We start from the raw sequence: 24,254 nt of genomic DNA, 5'->3' as shown, positions 1-24,254 counted from the left end.
ATAGCTGCTGTCGTGCCTTCTTCGTGGCTGCATCGATGCATTGGGTTCCATCACCAATCTGGGCATAGGTACTCTATGTTAGGGGCAGTCAAAATTGACCCAAACTCCTTTTGCAACCAGACCTTGCAACATCAATGATATCATACACAGACACACACATTCCAATTATACCACATGATACGTACACATTGAGTACTGTATTCCTCTGTAGTGCCTCTTAACTGCTGAGGCCAAATTCTGCTGATGAAATAGCTGATTAGACAATAGACGGTACTTATGTTGGAGAACAAAATACGGTACAAACAGATTAAACCATTCCATGAATACTGGGTCACTTGCTGAGGTCCCGTTGCTCTTGGTAAGAGCTGTCAGACACTCGAGCTTCTCCACTAATGCTTCACTCTTTACTCTTGGATGTTTCTGTGAATGTCACCCATCCAGCACCTCCTGCTTAAAACACACAACGTGCTGGAGGAACTCAGCATCCACGCAGAGCTGACTTTTCAGACCAGGACCCTTCATCAGGACCTGATGTTTCTCGGCTCGAAACGTCAGCTCTTTATTCTCCTCCATAGATGCTGCCTGACCTGCTGAGCTCCTGCAGCTCTTTGTGTGTATTACACCTTATTCTGACTCCCCCCCCACCCCCTCTCTTTCCAGTCCTGATGAAGGGTCTCAGCCTGAAACGTCAAATGGTTGTTAGACCATAAGACATTGAAGCAGAATTAGGCCATTTGGCCCACTGAGTCCGCTCTGCTGTTCAATCATGGCCCCTCAACCCCATTGATCTACCTTCTCCCCATAAACTTTGACAGCCTTACTTATCAGGAAATTCCCCTCCATAGATGCTGCCTGACTTGCTGAGTGCCTGCAGGTGTGTGTGTGTGTGTGTGTGTGTGTTGCTCAGTATTCTGATGGTCCTGCACCCAATCCAATGCCAATACATCTTTTATACAGGTTTCAGGTTTTAATCTTATTTTGATTTTTACAGTGTGCACCAATAGCATTATAAATCAGATGGCAGTACCTTCCCTTCTTAATCCGAGTCAGATAAAACTATAAATATCGGGCGCATGCTGATACATATGCATGAATGCGGATTTGAGTTTCTCTGCTGTGCTCCTGTGTGCTGTCGGCCTCAGGTCCATAAATCTGACTTTACGACCGAGGCAAGATGGGGAGAGGTGGAGAGAAGTGAGTGTACGTGGAGCTTATTAACGTACGGACACATTGAGACACATGAATCACAGCTATGTGCTATCCAGCTTCAGTATTATAACCATTATCACATGCAGCAGGTCTGCGGCACTCAACTTCTCACTGTGTCAGTCTGGCAAAAGCTGCAAAATAAAGCACAAGCCCTCATCTTCCTCCTGAACGATTATTTCCTTAATAAAGGTTAAGCAGCCCTGAGATTAAGGAACAAATAAAAGGTGGCCGCAAAACGTAATTCAATTGGTTGCAAAATTAAACCATTTTATCTTCTGTTGACATTCCTGCTGTCAATTTTAATCAGTTTCTCTTTTCTTCAGAATGAAGTTGCTGGTTGAGACAGCTTTTAACGAGAATGTTCCTACCATCTCTTTCCCTTCACCTTGACCCGGCTGAAAGACAACACTGGCATGCAGAAGATGTGGAATAAGAGGGAGCCACTCGGCCCATCCAGGCACTGCCGGCCATTCAGTGGGACCGGTCTCTAGCCCCTTGCAATGGAAAGCTTCACTGGCATCACCATCCAGTGAAAAGCAGTCATTCTTTGATTCTATCCCATAGAACTGTCGAGTACTAGAACACAGAAACATGCCTTTCAGCCCAACTGCTCCATGCTGACCACAATATCCCTTATAGTCCCAGTTGCCCATATTCAGCCCCTAACCCATCAAACCTCTCCCTTCTATGTACTTATCTAAATGCACTTCGGACTTTCCAATTGTGCACACCTCGACCCCATCCTCTGGCAGCTCATTCCAGCTATTCTCTACCCTCTGTGTCAAGAAGTTACCCCACTGGTTTCTTCTGAATCTCTCCTCTCTTACCTTGTACTTGTGCCCTCTATATTTGGACTCACCGAAACCAGGGAAAAGACCAACTGGGTGTCTCCCAAGTGCTCCACCCTCCTCGCACGTTCCAAAGACACGTGGTGAGGGTTACTAAATTGTGGCCATGCTATGTTGGTGCTGGAAGCATGGTGACATTTGCAGGGTGCTCCCAACACACCCTCACTGATCTGACTTGATGCAAACGACTCATTTCACTTTATGTTTTGATGGACATGTGACAAATAAAACTCATCCATAAACAAATCTTATCCAAACCCCTCATGATTTTATAAGTGTCTGTGAGGTTACCCTCATTCTCCTGTGCTTCCAGAAAATAAGTACCTTGCCCTGTAACTCAGACCCTCAAGTCCAGTCACAGCCTTGTAAATCTGTTCTGCGTCCTGTCCAGTTTGACAGTGTCTTTCCTATAACATGGTGCACAATACTCCCAAGTACGGCCTCACCAACAACTTATCTAACTGCAATATAATATCACTTCTCCTAAACTGACTGCCCTGACTAATGAAGACCAGCATACTCAATACCTTCTTCATCCACCAATGGTTTAATTGGCACCCTCAAATGACATCAATAGAAACTGAACCTTGATTGGCTGACCTCCTGTACCTCAGAGAAGGCTCTGCAATATCAAAGTTCGAAATTCAAAGTAATTTTTTTAACTATATGTCACCATTTTCTACCCAAAGATTCATTTTCTTGTGGGCATTCACAGCAGAACAAAGAAGTACAATAGAATCAATTAAAAACTACACACAAAGACAAACAGCCAATGTGCAAAAGAAGACATCAAGTGCATATACAAAAGAAATAAATAAATAGTAAGTAAATCATACTGAAAACATGAGTTGCAGAGTCCTTGAAAGTGAGTCTGTAGGTTGTAAAATCAGTTCATTGTTGACGTGAGTGAAGTTTATTTTTTATTTTATTTTTTTTATTGACATACAGCACTGAAGGAGCCCTTCTGGCCCTTCAATCAATCCCCTGATTTAATGCTCACCTAATGATGGGACAATTTACAATGACCAATTTACTTACCAACCGGTAGGTCTTTAGACTGTGGGAGGAAACTGGAGCATCCGGAGGAAACGCACACGGTCACAGGGAGAATGCACACAGATGCTCAAGAATCCTTACAGGCAGTAGAATCCGGGTTGCTGCTTCGGTAAGGCAGTGTGCTAACCACTATGTTACCACTAAGTTATCCATGCTGGCTCAAGCACCTCACTCCATCACACTAGCTGCACGGGAGATGACTCTATATATAAAGACCACTGTGTTCCCTCCTATCATAAGAGAAGCTTTTCAAATTTGCCCATCTTCTGACACCATGAGGTCCCAGCCACTGCTGTACAATCAGTCATTATCTGACCCTTCAGCACCTGATATTTTTAGCTTGTCTCTACTTTGAGCCCAGAAGTGGCAGCTTAATTGACATGGAACATAGAACATTACAGCACAGTACAGGTCCCTTGACCCATGATGTTACGCCTACATTTTAAGCTACTCCAATCTAACTCTTCCCTCCCATTCCTATCAGCCATTGCCTATCTAAGTGTTTCACACAATCACCACTCTTCATGTCAAAAACTTACCTCTGACAACCCCCTAAAATTTCCTCCTATCAGGAAATGAGATGGTTTCCTGAATGAGATGATGATCGTGGATTTCCCAGTCTTGATCTTCTGTTGTGCTTATAAGTTTAACAACTTGTTCATTCTCACTGATGGAATAAAATTCCTTTAATTTATCCTTAGCTTGTCTGGTTGCTCAAAATATCATTGCTCTAAAGCTACACAGATTGACAGGAGCGATGTAGAACAAATCCCTTCAGACCTCATTAATAACAAAAAGAAGAAAAGACATCATTCTGAACTATAAAGTTGGCTGGAGATTTATTTCCCCCATCACCAGAGCCTGATTAGACTATACGTTTATTTTGTACATTACTTTTTGCTTTTCCCACATGTAGATAAAGGATTCAACACTCAGTGGCCATTTTAGTAGGTACAGGAGTGGAACCTTCTCGTGCTGTAACCCATCCACTTCACAGGTTGACATGTGCGTTCAGAGATGCTCCTGCACACCACTGTTGTAACACGTGGTTATTTGAGTTACTGTTGCCTTCCCGTTTGCTTGAAACAGTTTGGTCATTCCCCTCTCCTCTCATTAACAAAGCATTTTTGCCCAAAGAACTGCCACACATAGAGTCAAAAACAGCACAGTAACAGGCCCTTTGGCCCATCTAGCCCATGGAACACCTTTTAAATTGCCTACCCCCATCGACCTGCACCAGGACTACAGCCCTCCATGCCCCTACCATCCATGTACCTCTTCTCTTAAACTTTGAAATCGAACTTGCATGCACCATTTGTGCTGGCAACTCATTCCACACTCTCACCGCCTTCTGAGTTTCCCCTCATGTTCCCCTCTGACTTTTCACCTTTCACCCTTAACCCCTAACCTCTAGTTCTAGTCCCACCCAACCTCAGTGGAAAAAGCCTGTTTGCATTTGCCCTATCTAGACCTCTCATAACTTTGTATACCTCTATCAAAGCTCCTCTTTATCTTAGAAACATAGAAAACCTACAGCAAATACAGGCCTTTCAGTCCACAATGCTCTGCTGAACACGTTCTTACATTAGAAATTACCTAGGGTTACCCGTAGCCCTCTATTTTTCTAAGCTCCATGTACCTATCCAGGGGTCTTTTAAAAGACCCTATTGTATCTGCCTCTACCACCGTTGCCGGCAGCCCATTCCATGCACACCACTCTGAGTAAGAAACGTACCCTTGACATCTCCTCTGTACCTACTTCCAAGCACCTTAAAACTGTGCCCTCTCTATGTTCTTCTATGTTCCAAGGAATAAAGTCCTAACCTATTCAATCTTTCCTTATAACTCAGGTCCTCCAGACCCAGCAACATCCTTGTAAATCTTCTCCATACTCTTCCAAACTTATCATATCTTTCTTATACATAGGTGACCAAAACTGCACACAATTCTCCAAATTAGGCCTCAGCAACAACTTATACAACTTTATCATAACCTCCCATCTCCTGTACTCAGTACTTTGATTTATAAAGGCCAATTTGCCAAAAGCTTTCTTTACAACCCTATTCTACATGTGCTACCACTTTCAATGAATTATTAACCCATAATCCCAGCTCCCACTGTCCTATCACAACTCCTCAGTGCCCTACCATTCACTGTGTAAGACCTACCCTGATTGGCCCTACCGAAATGCAACACTTCACGCTTGTCGCCATTAAATTCCATCTGCTATTTTTCAGCCCATTTTTCCAGCTGGTCCAGATCCCACTGGAACCTCTGATAATCTTCCTCACTGTCCTCTATATCCCATTTTTGGTGTCATTTGCAAATATGCAGATCCAGTGGTTAACTACATTATTATCCAGATTGTTGATATGGATGACAAACCGTGGACTCAGCATCAATCCCTGTGGCACACCATCAGTCACAGTCAGAGAGGCAACCCTCTACTACCACTCTCTGGCTTCTCCTGTAAACCCAATGCCTAATCCAATTTACCACCTCATCTTGAATGCTGAGAGACTCAACCTTTTTCACCAACCTCACACGTAACACCTTCTGAAAAACCTTGTCAAAGTCCACGTAGACAACATCCACTACTTTGCCTTCACCAATTCTCCTGGTAACTTTCTCTATAAGTTTGGTTAGATGTGACTTACCATGCACAAAGCCATGCTGACTATCACTAATCAGTCCCTGTCCATCTAAATAGTCATATATCCGGTCCCTTAGAATACCTTCCAAAAGCTAATATCATTCTTACCAGCATGTAATTTCCTGGTTTGTTTTTCTTAAACAGCCGAACAACATTAGCTATCCTTCAAACCTCTGGTTCTTCGCCCATCGCTAAGGATGATTTAAATATCCCTGCCTGGGCCCTATGGTGTCTCCAATGCATTGGACTGCAAGAGGCTGCAGAGACTCAGCCAGCTCATCACAGTGAAACACTCCATGCCATCGAAGAGCTCTTCTACAGGTGGTGCCTCGGGAAGGTGGTATCTATTATGAGAGACTCTCACCACCCAGGACCTGCTCACTTCTCAATGTTCCCATCAGGGAAGACGTACAAGCACCTAAAGACACACACTCAACGTTTTAAAAAGAGCTTCCTTTGCTTGTCCATCAGACTTCTGAATGGTCCATGAACCCCTGAGAACAACCTTACTACTTGTGTTTTACACTATTCATTCAACTTGTAAGAGAATAATCTTCCTGTCTTGTATTGTACTGTCTACTGCAAAGCAATTTCACAACATAAGTCAGTGAGTACAAACCAGACTGATCCTGGTAAATCCGCACTGCACCCATTCCAGGCAATTGCAGACCTCCTGGGACACATGCTCCTGAAGCTCTGGCAGACGGTGTAATAACAGAATTAAGACACCATTTCTGACTGGTCTTCCAGCTCCCTTACAGAGAAGGGCAACATACCACAAGTTACGGGTGAGTATGTACCGGGAGCTGTTTCCAGCCCTGCGCTACTGGTGAGTACATACTGTTTGTACTGCAGCTCCCTTGCAAAGGCCAACAGACCACTAGATTGGCTAATGCTTCTTGTCAGCAAAGTTTCAATGATTATAACACACTCATTCTTGGCAATGAATTCGTATTACAGTGCATATCTACACGGAGCGCTGTCACTGGAAAATGGCATCCATCATCAGAGACCCCCACCAAACAGGTCATGCTCTCTTCTCACTGCTGCTGTCAGGAAGAAGGTACAGGCGCCTCAGGACTCTCACAGCTATTATCCCTCAACCACCAGATTCTTGAACTAGAGGGGATAATTTCACTCAAGCCAACACTGAACTGGCTCCACAACCTATGCACCCACTCTTCACCTCAATATTTATTGCTTTTTATTTATTATTATTATTTTGCTTTTTTTTAGTATTTCCTGTGAATACTAGCATGAAAATCTCAGACTTTTTTCCATATGGTGACATATACTAGATGCCTTTGATAAGAAATTTACTTTGAACTTTTGAACATAGATTAGTACAATAAACATTTCAACATCTCTTCTTTCCTTAACTAAAAGCTGAGGGCTAGATCTGTGGCATTTAAATCTGCTGAGAGCTAGATCTTTATCATTTAAGTCTGGTGACCTGAGTCTGCACAAGAAAACCAGGTATGACTTGTGGAAGGCTGTTTCCAGAGCGAAGAGACAATTGCAAGCGAGGTTGGAGATGGTATCAGATACACTGATAGGGTTTGAAGGACATTACTTCTTACAAAGCAAAACCCAAGAGCATGAATAGCAGCAATGCTTCACTACCAGATGAGATCAATGCCTTCTATGTGCACTTTGAAAGGGAGAATATTACTAGAGCAGTAAAGATCCCTGCTGCACTCAGTGACCCTGTGATTTCTGTCTCGGAGGCCGACGTCAGGCTGTCTTTAAGGAAGGTGAACCCTCGCAAGTTGGTAGACCCCAATGGAATATTCATTTAGGCTCTGAAAACTTGTGCTAACCAACTAGCAGGGAGTATTCAAGGACATTTTCAACCTTTCACTGCTATGGTTGGAAGGTCTCACCTGCTTCAAAAAGGCAACAATTATGCCAGTGCCTAAGAAGAGCAGTGTGAGCTGCCTTAACAGGCACTAGAGGGCCTGACTTCAGGATTAAAGGATGTCCATTTAGAACAGAGGTGCAGATAAACTACAGAGAGTAGTAAATCTGGGGAATTTGTTGCCACGAGCAGCTGTGGAGGCCAAGTCATTGGGTGCATTTAAGGCAGAGATAGATAGGCTCTTGATTAGCCAGGGCATCAAAGGGTATGGGGAAAAGGCAGGGGAGTGAGGATGACTGGAAGAATTGGATCAGCCATGATTGAATGGTGGAGCAAACTCGATGGGCCAAATGACCTGTTCCCGCTCCTATATCTTATGGTTTTATGGTCTTAATAACTATCGTCCAGTAGCACTCACATCTACAGCGATGAAATGCTTTGAGAGGCTGGTCATGACTAGACTGAACTTCTGCCTCAGCAAGGACCTGGACCCATTGCAATTTGCCTATGACCACAACAGCTCTACGACAGGAGCAATTTCAGTGGCTCTTCACACGACCTTAGATCACCTGGACAACACAAACACCTACATCAGGATGCTTTTCATCGACTGTAGCTCAGCATTTAACACCATCATTCCCACAGTCCTGATCGATAAGTTACAGAACCTGGGCCTCCCTCTGCAATTGGATCCTCAACTTCCTAATTGGAAGACCACAATCTGTGTGGATTGGTGATAATACCTCCTCCTCACTGATGATCAACACTGGCGCACCTCAGGAGTGTGAGCTTAGCCCACTGCTCGACACTCTATATACAGTACACATGACTGTGTGGCTAGGCATAGCTCAAATACCATCTATAAATTTGCTCACAATACAACTATTGTTGGTAGAATCTCAGGTAGTGACGAGAGGGCGTACAGGAGTGAGATATGCCAACTGGAATGGTGCCACAGCAATAACCTGGCACTCAACATCAGTAAGATCAAAGAGCTGATTGTGGACTTCCAGAAGGGTAAGACAAAGGAACACAAACCAATCCTCATAGAGGGATCAGAAGTGGAGAGAGTGAGCAATTTCAAGTTCCTGGGTGTCAGGATCTCTGAGGATCTAACCTGGTCCCAACATATCAATGCAGCTATAAAGAAGGCAAGTCAGTGGTCATATTTCATTAGGAGTTTGAAGCAATTTGGTTTGTCAACTACAACACTCAAAAACCTCGTGGAGAGCATACTGGCAGGTGGCATCTCTGTCTGGTATGGGGAACATCTGCACAGCACTGGAAGAAACTACAGAAAGTTGTAAAATTAGTCAGCTCCATCATGGGTACTCGCCTCCATAGTACCTTGAAGACATCTTCAAGGAGCAGTGCTTCAGAAAGGCGATGTCCATTATTAAGGACCCCCACACCCAGGACATGCCCTCTTCTCATGCTGGTGATAATAAATCTGATTCTGAACCTTGTCATCTCTTACATGATTGCCCAGCCTTCCCCTCAGTATCTTCCCGTCAAACACTCTCGCAGAAGCAAATTCCACATTCTCCTTGCTCTTTGGTGAAAGGCATTTCTGCTAAATTGCCATTTGAGTAAAGCTGAGCTTTGTTTGTCACAGGTACATCAAACCATACCGTGAAATGTGTCATTTACGTCAATGTCCAACACAGTCCGAGAACATTCTGGGGCAGCTCGCAAGTGTGGTCATGCTTCTGATGCCAACATAGCATACCCACAACTTACTAAACCTAACCTGTGTGTATTTGGAATATGGGAGGAGACCGGAGCACTCGCAGGAGAATGTAAAACTCCTTACAGACCATCACAGCAATTAAACCCTGATCTGTAACTGCTGGTGCTGTAACAGCCTTACACTAACCTCTATGCTGCCATGTCTTTTCTTGCATTATTGGCCTCTTGGCCTGCTCTTCCCCACAAGATGATGCATTCTCTCTGCATCGCTCAATCAAATATTTATTCCTCTCCATAGATGCTGTCTGACCTGCTGAGTTCCTCCAGCATTTTGTGTGTGTTTCTCTGGATTTCCAGCACATGCAGAATTGTTTGTGTCTATTGAAACCCTGCTTATTGTAAAGACCTTGATTATGTTGTTATGGATTCATCATTGAGTTGTGAAGTAATGCAGAATGGAAAGAAGCCCTTCAGCCCAAAGCATGCATTCTGACCAATGCGCCTACCTTAGCTAATCACACTTGTCTGTGTCAAAACACACAAAAATGGTGACACCATAGCACAGAGGGCAGCAGGAAAGCATAGCTGCTAGCACAATTGCTTTACGCAGTAAATTCACACAGCTGTCTGCACGTTCTCCCTGTGACGGCTTGGGTTTCCTCCAGGTGCTCCAGTTTCCTCCCACAGTTCAGAGACATACGGGTTAGGGTTAGTAAGCTGTGGACATGCTACGTTGGTGCCTGAAACACGGCAACACTTGCAGGCTGTCCAGGACAATCTGCTGATATGATTTGACGTAAATGACGCATTTTACCGTATGGTTCATTGTACCCATGGCAAGTAAAGCTAATCTTTACCTTTATTCTATCCTTTCATAAATCATAAACACAAAACAAAATGCTGGAGGTCAGGCAGCATCTGTGGAAATGAATAAACAGTCTACTTTTCGGGCTGAGACCCTTCATCAGGACCGGAAAGGAAGGGGGAAGACGCCAGAATAGAAAGGTTTGGGGGTGGGGGGAAGGAGGATGGATGATAGGTGAAGCCAGGTGGAGAGGAAGGAACCAGATCGGAGGGGAGTGTGGACCATAGCAGGGGAAGGAGGAGAGGCACCAGAGGGAGGTGATAGGTAGTGAGAAGACAGAAGACACTGGAGTGGGAATACAAGAGGGAAGGAAGAGGGAGTTTTTTTTTACTAGAAAGAGGAATTGATGTTCATACCATCAGGTTGGAGGAAGCCCAGATGGAATATAAGGTGTTGCTCCCCCACCCCGAGATTGGCCTCATTATGGCACACGATGTTCACTGACATGTCGGAATGGGAATGGGAACTGGAATTAAAACGCTTGCCACCGGGAAGTTCCACTTTTGGCAGATGGAGTGGAAGTGCTTGATGAAGCCGTCCCCCAATTTACCGTGGTTCTCACCGATGTCGAGGAGGCCGAATCAGGAGCACCAAATACAATAGACAAGCCCAGCAGATTCACAGGTGAAGTGTTACCTCAACTGGAAGGACTGTTTCAGGCTCTGAATGGAGGCGAGGGAGGTGAGTGGCTTTTATAAATGTTGTTATTGTACATGCATCAACTATTTTTTGGCAGCTTGTACACAGAGAGTGGTGGGTGACTGGAGTTTTCTGACAGGGGTGGTAGTAGAGGCAGATACATTAGGGACATTTAAGAAACTCCGAGGTAGGCACATAGATGTTAGAAAAATGGAGGAAGATGTAAAACAGAAGGGGTTAGAGTGATCTTGGAGTCGGTTAAAAAGATGGCATAACATCAAGGGCTGTACTGTTCAATGTTCTATGCCAGGGGTTTCCAAACCGGGGTCCTCGGACCCCCTCAGTTAATGATAAGGCTCCATGGCATAAAAAAAGTTTGAGAAGCTCTGTTCTCTGATCACCACCTTCTACATGAGAAAGGTGGCTGTCAAATCCGTTTTAATCTTTCCCCTCTCAGTTTAAACATGTACCTTCCAGATTTTGGTTTCCTTTCTCTAGGAGAGAAAACAGAGCTTAAAGATGTTCCTCGATCTTTTTTTAAAGAAAGGGGATTCAGGCAATCTTTTCTCCCAGATCATTTCTGATCTTGGCTTTGTAAATCTTCTCTCTTCAATCTTTATCCTTGTAAGAAAACCATGACTAAAGCTGAATACAGCCCTCTATGATCTTATCAAGAGTCGATACCTGATTAACAGAACTCTTTTCCTTTTCAAATGTATCTTTCTGGAAATGAACCTGAGTCCTTGGCTTGCTACTTTTATGGCCTTGCTGACCTCTACTGCTATTTTCTGTGATTGTTGTCTGCATTCTGAGTTAGGTTTATTACGGTACTCCACAATTATTACCCTTCAACCATCAGGCTCCTGAACTAGAACACTGAGGCCCCAACTAATTCCACAACCTATGGACTCACTTTCAAGGACTTTACAAATTCCGTTCACAATTAATTTAATAATAAATCTCTCTGACCCACTGCCATCAGAAAGGAGATACAAGAGCATCAGGACTAGGACTGCCAGACTGGGTAACAGCTTCTTCCAACAGGCTGTGAGAATAATGGATACCCTGTCACCACCGAGAACGTATCACTAGGACAGCATGGTGGTCACAGTACCGTTCACTGCTTTCTTTTGCAACGCACTATGTGCACCTTTTGTTATATTATAGTAACATCTTTGTAGTACTTTGTAGGTTTATGTACTGTGTGTGATATATGTTTTGTGGGTGAACTGTGGTCTAAAGGAATATTGTTTCATTGGTTGTATATATGAACAGTCAGAGGATGATAAACTTGAACGAAGTCTTTATTTACGGTATCTATTATTATTTTGTTTCTCTTTTTATATTTGCACAATTTGCTGTCTTTTGCACATTGGTTACTTGTCTGTCCTTGTATATAGTTTTTCATTGACTCTATTGTATTTATTGTGAATGCCTGCATGAGAATGGATTTCAGGGTAGTATCAGGGTCGTATTGAGTACATTCTGGCACACTGGTAATAAATTTTCTCACAGCTTTCCATGCATTAAGCGACTGCTTTGTTCTTCCTACTGAAACACACCAGCTCACTTTTATCTCTGTTGAATTCCACTGCCCAATTATTTGCCCACTTTGCCTTTGACGTCCTTCTGTAATCTGAGGCAGCTCTCTGCATTGACTCTCATTAGCCCTGACAATTCGGTAACATTAACTTATTTAGAATATTCAGTTCCAAACTCCAACTCATTAGTGTTAATTCTGAATCATTTACACTTCTAATCTAGTGCACAGCATTTGCTATTCATGGTGTTATCTCCCTCGGCAACAGGCAAACCAAACACAGATCACTTGTTGTAAGACTGACCTTGTGTTTTTAGACACCCACCACTTTATCATCCTCACTCCCACCCTGACCTTACCATCTGTGGCCTCTTCCCTCCTTTTTAGTTCTACCTCTCCATAAATAAATCCTTGTGCTTGCCTTTGTACACTCGGCCAGCTCCATCACATTTGAGTACATTCTGGCTGTTCCACCTCTCTTGTCAAGTATTATTCCTTTATCCTACCAACTTTTCTCTGCCTCAAAAGGACAAATCTACCCAGAACACGCAGCATTTGCTCCCTGAACCACCTCCTCATTCCATTTTCCATTTCCCTGAGAACATCTGTTCTCAGTTTATTCTCCCAAGTTCCTGCCTAATAGTATCATATTTCACCCTCCCCTAACTAAATGGAGGGTTATGAGTTGTTGGAATTCTCTAAATGTGGAGAGAGGTGTTGAACAGTATGAAGGGCAGGATATGGAAATTCTCAGACCACAAGGGAGGTTCTGGTGGGAAAGTGATACTGAAACCAAGATTGGCTCAACCACCATCTTACTGAGCAGCAGAGCAGGAGTGATGGACGTTCTCTTTGTTGTTACACAATTGTAATATCATAAGATATCGGAGTACAATTAGGTTATTCAGCCCATCGAGGCTGTTCTGTCATTCAATCATGGCTAATCTTATTTCTCAACCCCATTCTCTCACCTTCTCCCTGTAACCGTTGCCTCCTTACCAATGAACTTCTGCCTTAAATACAGAGAAACATAGAAAACCTAAAGCACAATACAGGCCCTTCAGCCCACAAAGTTGTGCCGAACATGTCCTTACCCTAGAAATTACCTAGGGTTACCCACAGCCCTCTATTTTTCTGAGCTCCATGTACCTATCCAGGAGTCTCTTAAAAGACCCTATTGTATCCGCCTCCACCACTGTGGCCAGCAGCCCATTCCAGGCATCCACCACTCTCTGTGTAAAAACGTACCCCTAACATCTCCTGACAAATACATGCAATGACTCGGCCTCCATTATCCTCTCTGGCAGTGAATTCCACAGATTCACCTCTCTCTGGCTAAAGTATTCCTCCTCATTTCAGTTTTTAAGGGGCGCCTTATTAATCTGAGGCTGTGTCCTTAGATCCCAGACTCTGCTACCAATGGAAACATCATGTTAGTTACATTCACACTAGACATTCTGCAGATGCTTGAAATCCAAAGCAGCACACACACTTAATGCTCGAGGAACTCAACAGGTCAGGCAGCATCTATGGAGAGGAATAAATCATCGAAGTTTTGGGCCAAAGACCCTTCATCAGGACTGGAAAGAAAGGCAGAAGATGCCAGAACAAGAAGGAGAGGGGATAGGGGAAGGAATACAGACTGGTAGGTGATAGGTGAGACCAGGTGAGGGGGAAGATAGGTGAGTGGAGGAGGGGGGGATGAAGTATGAAACTGGGAGGTGATAGGTGGAAAAGGTAAAGAGCTGAAGGGAAATTTGATAGGACAAGAAAGTGGGCCATGGAAGACAGTGAAGGAAGAGGGGCAGCAGACGGAGACGATGGGCAGGTGAAGAGAAGAGAAGGGGTAAGAAGGGAGCCAGAATGGGGAATGGAAAAGGAGAGAAGGGGAGAGGTCAGAAATGACAAAAACAGTTAAAGAAACCAATGTTCATGCCATCAAGCTGGAGGTGTGATCTTATAACCGTGTTAATAATGTTCTTACGACCATTGTTATAACATAAAAAAGGTGCATACCACCTCCAGCAATGTAACACTCCTTCAGAACTGTGCAGAGAACTTCATTTTGCTGATGGAATCTGAATAATAGGATCTGACCCGTAATCTTCTCATGCAGAAGTAACTCGTTGATCTCACAACAGAACAACAGGTCCAGCACTTAAGGGATCTTTAATAAATATTTGTATAAATTTGGATTTTCTCACACACACAAGAATGAAATCTGTTCTCAGTCTACAGGACCTTCATTCTACTGAACAAGTTTAACATCCAGACACATGGTACTCATTTCTTATAACCAGTTCAACACTGACCTGGTTCAGGAAACAATCACGTGTGGAGGAGCTTTCATTAAAATGATCACTTATGCCTCTCAACATGCTGACAAGTTGAGGACCTCGAATTAAACCCTTTCCATTGAAACACAGGAATGTGTTTATTAACTTTTTTTTACATAATACTAGTCCAAAAAAAGTTGTGGCCAGGACGATGGTGTTATTAAAGTGAGCCCATTTAGTGGTGAAGTCCTGTCATTCAGTGGTGGTTTCTAAACGGGCGATGAGAGGCAGATTGCTTGTGTTTTGACAGGATGCTGTCTTCTGGCACTTTGTTTTGAAATGTATTGGCATGCCAATTTTCTCATCGCAGGCTAAAGAGATTAATGAGCATCACAAGCCATTTTCCTAATAAACTGTAATCAGTGGAAGAATGATTGAGCATATTAACACAGGGAATGTTTCAGCTGAAGGGCAGTGAGGGCAGATTGTGACATTGCTAACCAACTCTAGCCAGGTGATGTGGTACCTTACACACCTCTGCTCCTGAAAGGCCTGGGCAGAGTGGGCCCGGAGAGTATGTTTCCAACAGAGGGAGGGTCTAGGAGCAGAGGACACAGCCTCAGGTTAAAGGGGCATCCATGTAGAACAGAGATGAGGAGAAACTTCATCAGCCTGAGAGTGGCGAATCATCGGAATTCAGCACCACAGATGGCTGTGGAGGCCAAGTCATTGGGTATAATTAAAATGAGTGTTGATAGGTTCTTGGTTAGGAAGTTGTCAAAGGCTACAGTGAGAAGGAAGGAGAATGGGGTTGAGAGGAAAAATAAATTAGGCATGATAGAATGGCAGAGCAGACTAGATGAGCTGAATGACCCAATTCTGCTCCTAATACTTATGATTGTGTTGGCGTGTGGCCTAGTGGGCAAGGCATTGGACTAGTAACCTGAAGGTCACTGGTTCGAGCCTCAGCTGAGGCAGCGTGTTTGTGTCCTTGAGCAAGGCACTTAACAACACATTGCTCTGTGACGTCACTGGTGCCAAGCTGCATGGGTCCGAGTGCCCTTCCCTTGGACAACATCGGTGGCGTGGAGAGGGGAAGGCCTGCAGCTTGGGCAACTGCCGGTCTCCCATACAACCCTGCCCAGGCCTGCGCCCTGGAAACTCCAGGCGCAGATCCATGGTCTCTCGATACCGACGGATGCCACCACCACTTATGATAAGACAAGATCCCATTTAATAACAGTCATCTATTTCTTTCAGAGATGTTACACTGTCATATATCAGATTAGTCAATGCAGCCATGAGATCTTCGAGGTTCAGTATTCCATTACCATTGGTGTGGTTGAACACATTACAGTTCTAGTGTACTGGTTCAGGTCCTGGTCCAACTTCGTTCAACCAGTGTGCAAAACTACAACAAACTACAAATACAAAAAGGAGAAATAATAATAATAAATAAATAAGCAATAAATATCGAGACCATGAGATCCAGGGTCCCGTGCAAGGAAAGAACACTGTCCATGTGATAATTGGAAGCAAAGCAGAACTTACACTTGAAATAACCATCAGTGGATGCTCTGTTACAGAAGTGGGTAAGGGTGAGATTGAATCCCACCACTGGCAAACTGAGCTCAGTGCTAGAATATAGAATAAAGAGCTGGTATCACCCTGTAGATATCAATATTCTAACCTATACCAACAGCTCATGAATTAGCGCTTTCAGTTACTGGTGTAAATGCATCCTGATGTCCAGAGGTGCACAAGATGATAAGGGGCATAGATAGAGCAGATATCCAGAGACTTTTTCCCCAGGGTGGAAATGGCTAATCTGAGGGGCCATACTTTATGAGGACTGGAAGCAAGTAAAGGGAAAGGACGTCAGAGTTAGATTTGTTTTTACACAGGCAGTGATAGGTGCATGGAATATGCTGTTAAGTGTGGTGGTTGAGGCTGATACATTAGGGCATTAAAGAAACTCTTAAGCATATGGATGAAAGAAAAATGAAGGGCTCTAGTGGAGGGAAGAGTAAGATTGATCTTAGAGTAGATTAAAAGATCGGCACAACATCATCGGCAGAAGGACTTATACTGCACTGTAATGTAGACTCGAAGGGCTGAATGGCCTACTCCTGCACCTATTTTCTATGTTTTCTATGTTTCTATGTACCCAGATGGGTAAACATCAGAGCTAACAAAATGAATGTGTGGACATTATTGGTTGAGTTTGATGAACGTCCCCCACCTCCATCCCATCAACACGTACAGCTGTAACATTACTGGTATTCAGTGGCTGGGCTTATGAAGTGTGCCGAGCGCCTTCTTCACCACCCTGTCCACTTGTGTCACCACTTACAGAGAGCAATGGGCATGTACCAGCAGGTACTGTATCTCTGTTCTACAGTACTCCCCAGGGCACTGCTGTTCACTGTAAACGTATGCCTTGCATTGGATTAACTCATGAAAATGCATCACTTTGCACCTGCCCAAGTTAAATTATTCACAAAAAATTATCTGATCTAAAAATAAGACAACATAATCAGGCATAATTGGATGGCTGCGCAAATCTATCCTTTGTGAAGGAGCCAAGCAGATCAACAACCTTCACACTACCTCTCTCTATCCTTAAACAGCACCCACACATGCCTCAATCCCACCTTCCTACCTTCTCAGCACTTTTCTCAGTCTTCTCCTTAACCAGTCTATTCCTGTGGCTCCCCATTTCCCCAAACGCACCTTCCGACATTTCTCACCTCATCACATTCACCAAAAATGGCGAGGCTTCTCGATCTGCTGCCCTCTTCTTGCTGCTACCATCAAGCAGGAGATACAGAAGCTTGATGCCATACAGCTCCAGCTTCAGGAACAGCCACTTCCCTTCAACCATCAAGCACAACCCTAATCACTACCTCAGCAACAGAACACTGCACGGCCACGGACTTGTCTCTGACTGTGCCTTTGCACTGTCTTGCTCTACACAGTATTTCTCTTCACTGTTTCATATAACTTATTTATAATTTATGTTCTGTGTATTACCCGAACCTCTGTGCCTGTGAGCAAGGGTTTCATTATACCTGTACCTCACTGTACTTGGGCCCATTACTAGTCTTGAGCAATGACTAATCAGCTGGAGGAATTCAATGGCTTCAGCAGCACCTGTGGGAAGAATTGAATTGCTAAAATCTCGGGTTGTAACCCTGCAACAGGACATCAATATTCCGAAACGTCAGCAATCCTCTTCCCCTACTCTATTCCTCCAGCAGATTGTGCTGCCCTAGATTCCAGCATCTTGCATCTCTATTGACTTGACTCGCTATCCCTCATTACACAAAGTGACCAGTTCCTCTGGTTCTTCAATCCAATCCACCATATGTCTCAAGTCCTCAAGTGTAATGCTGCTGCCATTTTCAAAGTTCAAGCTTCAAAGTACATTTATTATCAAAGTACATATATGTCACCATATATAATCCCGAGATTCATTTTTTGTGAGCGTTCACTGTAAATACAACGGTACACAATAGAATCAATGAAAAACTGCACACAAACAAAGACGGACAATCAACGTGCAAAAGACAACAAATTATGCAAATACAATAAAGTAAAAGAGAAAGAAACAAACTAAAAATAATAAGGGGGTACATAATAAATATTGAGAGCATGAGATGTAGAGTCCTTAAAAATGAGTCCAGAGGTTATGGAATCAGTTCAGTATTGGGGTGAGTGAAGTTATCCATACTGGTTCAGGAGCCTGATGTCGAGGGCTAATAACTGTTTCTGAATCTGGTGCTGTGGGACCTAAGGCTCCTGTACCTCCTTCCCAATGGCAGCAGTGAGAAGAGATAATTTCCTGGGAGGTGGGGGACCTTGATGATTTTCACTCCTATCTTGCCTTTTCGTGCATGTAATAACACTTTGAACAAACTCCCTCTCTATACTTAGTGTGTTATTTTGGGTGTGCAGATGTGGTGAGGTACATTATGCCCAAACACATCTGCTTGTAATGTTTAGATTCCATCCCAAACCATTTCCAGATATCTCCATTTGAGCTGAGCTATATTCCATATTTTGTTTAAACATTTTCATTTCCAGATTAAAATGCTAGCCAGTTCTCACACTGAGTGCTCTTTGAAATGATGATAACATTCCCTAGTATGTCCTTTTCACGGATATCTAAACGAAATGTTCTTTTTTTGCGCTCCTGCATTCAGATCAACTTCCATTGCTGCAGTCAATTCAAGTGTCATTTAACTGTATGCATGTCCACTGGCAAATGAGGCAAAATTTCTCTGGACCAGGGAATAAAGCATAGTAGTACACATAACACACAGATAACACACAATAACTTAGAAAGTAAGGATAAAATCTACAGATGAATTATGTATCAATAAATGTGAATTATATATTGTAAGGAATGGTGCTTAGAAAAACAGGGCTGTGTGCTAAGGAAATTCTAGGCAGCTTCTAGAGTAGGCTACATGGTCGGCACAACATTGTCTTGTTTATTATTTATTGTAATGCCTGCACTGTTTTGTGCACTTTATGCAGTCCTGGGTAGGTCTATAGTCCAGTGTAGTTTATTTCTGTGTTGTTTTTTTACGTAGTTCTGTCTAGTTTTTGTACTGTGTCATGTAACACCATGGTCCTGAAAAACATTGTCTCATTTTTGCATGTACGGTACCAGCAGTTATGGTCGAAACGACAATAAAAAGTGACTTGACTTGACTTGAAGGGCCTGTAATGTGCTGTAGATTTCTATGTTTCTATGTAACAGAACAGATTAACCAGTGACACATCAGAAAGATAAAGTGCTGTTGGAATTGTACATGGTTTAGAATCATGGAGTCATCAATCTAACCAGTCCATGCCAACCACAGTCCCCAGCCAACTGGTCCCCTAGCAGCATCCATCATAAGGGACTCCCACCACGCAGAACACACTTTCTTCTCACTGCTGCCATCGGGAAGAGGTACACAAGCCTCGGGACTCTCATGTTCAGGTAAAGTTATTGTCTCTCAACCATCAAGCTCTTGAACCAGAGGGAATAACTTCACAACACTCATCTCATCATTGAAATTTTCCCACGACCAATAGACTCACTTTCACGGACCCTGCGTCTCATGCTCTCGATATTTTTTGTTTGTTTATTTATTTATTATGATTACTATCTATTTATTTTTCTTTTTTTTTGTATTTGCACAGCTTGATGACTTTTACACACTGGTTGTCTACACAGTTGGTGTGGTCTTTCAATGATTCTATAATGATTATCGAATTTATTGAGAATGCCCACAAGAAAATGAATCCCAGGCTCATCTGCGGTGATATTTATGTAGTTTGATAATAATTTACTTTGAACTTTGAAATTCCTGTGTTTGGTCCATATCCCTCTAAACCCCTCGCCTCTATGTACCTATCTAACTGCCTCTGAAATGATTCTATTCTACCTGCAATATCATAATATACAGAATTAGAGAAAGCTGCAGAGGGTTGTAACCTCAGCCAGTCCATTATGGGCATGATCCTCGGCACCATCAAAGACATCTTTGTAAGGCAGTGTCTCAAAATGCATCATTAAGGGCTCCCGCCATGTAAAAAAGAAATATCAATGAGACCAACCCTAGCCATTGTGTTTGAACCATTTCTCCAGCAAGTAGCTGAATGAATTGTAAAATATTCTGAATATAGGAGTACAGTATATTGTCATTTTAAAGATGCCAGTTTTCAGTGTTCATCTAGGGCATCTTCAAACTAGGATGCTTCAAGAAGGCAGCATCCATCGTGGAGAGCCCTCACTATCTGGGACATACCCTTTTCTCATTACTACAATCAGGAAGGAGGTACAGGAGCCTGAAGACACAATCTCAATGTTTTAGGAGCAGCTTCCTCCTCTCTGTTATCAGATTTCTGAATGGACCGTGAACACTACCATCCTCTTTTGCATTACTTGTGTTTATAACTGTTAGTAATTTTCTGACACTTTCCTGGGACAGTGCTCCTTGTAGATGTGCTCAGTGATGGCCAGGGCTGGGCTATATCCACCACGTTTTGTGGCTTTTCCATTCAAGGGCATTGGTGTTTCTATACCAGGCAGTGATGTAACCAGTCAGTACACTCTCTCCATTGCACATCTGTAGAATTTTTTCTTCAAATTTAAAAAATGTATTATCAAAGTATGTATATGTCACCATATATTATCCTGAGATTCACTTTCTTGCAGGCATTCACAGTAGAATAAAGAAACATAATAGAATCAATGAAAAACTACACACAAAGACTGACAAACAACCGATATGGACAAACTGTTAAATGATAAATAAATTAATAAATATTGAGAACATGAGTCGTAGAGTTCTTGAAAGTGATTCCATAGTTTGTGGAATTAGTTCTGTGTTGGGGTGAGTGAAGTTATCTGCACTGGTTCAGGAGCCTGATATTGGTTGGTTACTGCCTGTTATGCCACTGGCATTTAGGGCAGTAACGATGGTCAAAGTGAGCCTGATGGTTGAAGGGTAAGAACTGTTTCTGCACACCCTACCCTCTTTCTGGGCATCAAGATTTCCTGAAAAATCCGACAAAATGCCAGTTTGCTTCTGGCTGTCTTGGACGGATGGCTTCAGATGTTTTAATACAGCTTTTCCACATTGTGCCATGCTGATGACAAATTTAGCGATTAATTTGAAAGAAAATAGGACAGCTAGCCTCTCTTCACCTTTTCAAATGCTGGCCATGTTGCTGAGTAATGAAGCGCGACAGAAGGACAACACCAATTATTAGTAATTGCAAGCTTTCGAGTAGCAAAAATCTCATTATTCACTGCAGTTTAGTGCTCTTTTCTGCAATCGGCTTCATGTTTCCTTTGGCGTGACTCACACACACACACACACACACACACACACACACACACACACACACACACACACACACACACACACACACACACACACACACACACACACACACACACACACACACACACACACACACACACACTTAAACTAATTTTAGTTATTTATTTAGAGATACAGCGCAGAACACACGCTTTTGCCCCCTTGAGCCAGCAACCCATCAGTTTTAACCTGAGCCCTAATCACAGTTTACAATGACCAATTAACCTACTAACCCGTACATCTTTGACTGTGGGAGGAAACCGGAGCACCGAAAGGAAACCCAAGCACACTCGGGATGGAATATTCAACCTTACTTCCAGAGGATGCTGAAACCGAACTCTGAACTTTGATGCCCTGAACTGTAATAGCATCATGCTAACTGTTATGCTACTATGGCACCCAGCTACCACAATTCCAGCTACCAGAGCCAGTCCCATTGTCCAGTCACAGGGAGGAAAAACTTGGCAGTCCCTCGCCACCACCCACCCCACCATCTTCCATGAGCTAATCTAAATTCTGCTGAACTATTTCATACTAGCTTCATCATGGCCACTAGCTGTGTCCTCTAGTCTTAGACTCTCCCACCATAGGAAACATCCTCTCCACATCCACTCTATCAAGGCCTTTCATCATTTGATAGGTTCAATGAGGTCAGCCTCATAAACATAATTTGTTCAGGTTTTGTCCTGCAACAATCCGAGATGGGTGAAAACAATCAAAGGCTTAATGTAAAATGGAACATCTTTCTTCAGTAGCACAGAAATCCCACCTCAATTAGGAGCAGTTAGTTGTATGTTTCAGCAATCAAAAACCCTAAATTAACATAAGACGTTGCTCCATCGTTATTACTAACTTCACTCTAAAAACGCTAATTACACTTAAAAGCTAATTAAAGGGTTTTGGTTCTGTGTGACTGATCATTGTCAACCAGTTAGTCTGATCGCCCACTGTCAGGTGAGGCAAAATATAGTCTGGCTCTATTAAATCTATTAGGGTATTCTAATAATTTAATGCATTTCATTTCACAACTACAGCTGGAATAGTTTAGTGGTTGTCAAACCAATATGATTAGTATTATAATTCTTCCTTATAAATGCAGTGGCGATGTGAGATCTTAAAAACAGGAAACAAACTAAAGCTTTGTTCCATGTCTATAATGTAATAATGTACGTATATTAAATGATGCCTGTTATGTCATTACAAATGAGCATGGTATCAAACAGTGACATTTGCTCTGTACGGTTTAGTACAATAACAACAAGCTCATTTACAATTTCATTTCACATTTCGTGCACATCGATGTAACAGCTCTGCCTTAGTGAAGCCATTAGGTTTGGGGTTCTTGTGACTAATAATCTGTCTGACACCAAAGTGTTGCTAGCAAGGTCAGAAGCCACTGAGATATCTCCATGGCAGGCACATAGCTACAGAATACAAATGGGATTCTATGAACCCTCAATACACATTGATCCTCTATTTCTGCCCCACCCCATTTATCCTTCATTAATGTGCAAGAGTTAGACAGATAATTCATATTTTAAAAGAAAAAGATTTGTCACATGTACATCGAAGCATACCAAGTATATGCTTCTGTGAAATGTGTCACATGCCTCAACGACGACACAGTCTGAGGTTAGGCTGGGGGAAGCTGCAAGTGGATGTGGGGAGGAAATTTCCTATCATGGGGGCCTCTAGGACCAGAGGGCACAGCCTCAATATACAAGGTCGGCCCTTTAAAACAGAGATGAGGAGCAATTTCTTTAGCCAGAGGGTGGAGAATCTGTGGAATTCATTGCCCCAGATGGCTGTGGAAGCCAAGTCACTGAGGTTGACGGGTTCTTGATCAGTATGGGTGTCAGGGGGTACAGGGAGAATGGGGTTGAGAGGGATAATAAATCAGCCATGATGGAATAGTATAGCAAACTCAATGGGCCAAATGGGCCAACGCTGCACCTGTCCCTTGGTCTGGATGTCACCACACTTCTTGTTCCAGCATAGCATGCCCAGAACTTACTAGCCGTAACTTGCATGTCTTTTTAATGTGGGTGGAAACCAGAGCATGCGGAAGAAACCCACGCAGTCACAAGGAGAACATACGAGCTCCTTACAGACAGTGGTGGGAATTGAACCCTGATGACTGGAGATCAGAAGGGCTCGTGGTAGAACTGCTGCCTCACAGTGCCAGAGAGACCTGGGTTCAGTCCTGACCTCAGATGCTACCTGTGAGCTGAGTTTGCATGTTCTCACAGTCACTATGTTGGTTTCTCTCACGTTTTTGCATTTCTTCCCATGTCCTAATGACATGTAGGGCGATAGGTTAATTGGCCGCTGTAAATTGCCCTTAGTGAAATTGGAAAATTGGTTTGTTATTGTCAAATGTACCAAGATACAGAGAGAAACTGTTATGCATGCCATCCACACAGATCATTTAACCACATCAGTGCCTTGAAATAGTACAGGACAAGCAATAAATGGATGCAGAATAAAGTGTTACAGTTACAGAGAAAGTGCAGCGCAGACAGACAATAAGGTACAAGGTCATGTAAGAGAACAAGATTTCAACTTATTGGAGTAGGGGACTGTTTTTCTATCAGTGGGATAGAAGCTGTCCTTCAGCCTGGTGGCATGTGCTTTCAGGCTTTGGTATCTTCTGTCCAAAGGGATGAGAAAGAACTCTACCTCTTCCCATTTACTAGCTCTGAAGCCTACTCACCTTATTCTGTTGTTCTCGCAATGA

General features: G+C 43.1%; 1 protein-coding gene across 3 annotated transcripts in view; it reads right to left on the bottom strand.

The window, feature by feature from the left end:
* robo2 (roundabout, axon guidance receptor, homolog 2 (Drosophila)) overlaps nucleotides 1–24,254 on the bottom strand; it is a 1,389,008-nt gene that overhangs the window by 635,933 nt on the left and 728,821 nt on the right. The window lies entirely within an intron of this gene.

The sequence above is a fragment of the Hemitrygon akajei genome, chromosome 5, assembly GCF_048418815.1.
Source record: "Hemitrygon akajei chromosome 5, sHemAka1.3, whole genome shotgun sequence".
Classification (NCBI taxonomy): Eukaryota; Metazoa; Chordata; class Chondrichthyes; order Myliobatiformes; family Dasyatidae; genus Hemitrygon; species Hemitrygon akajei.
Note: the sequence above shows the minus strand (reverse complement) of the source record. Positions and strands in the feature narration are given on the sequence as shown.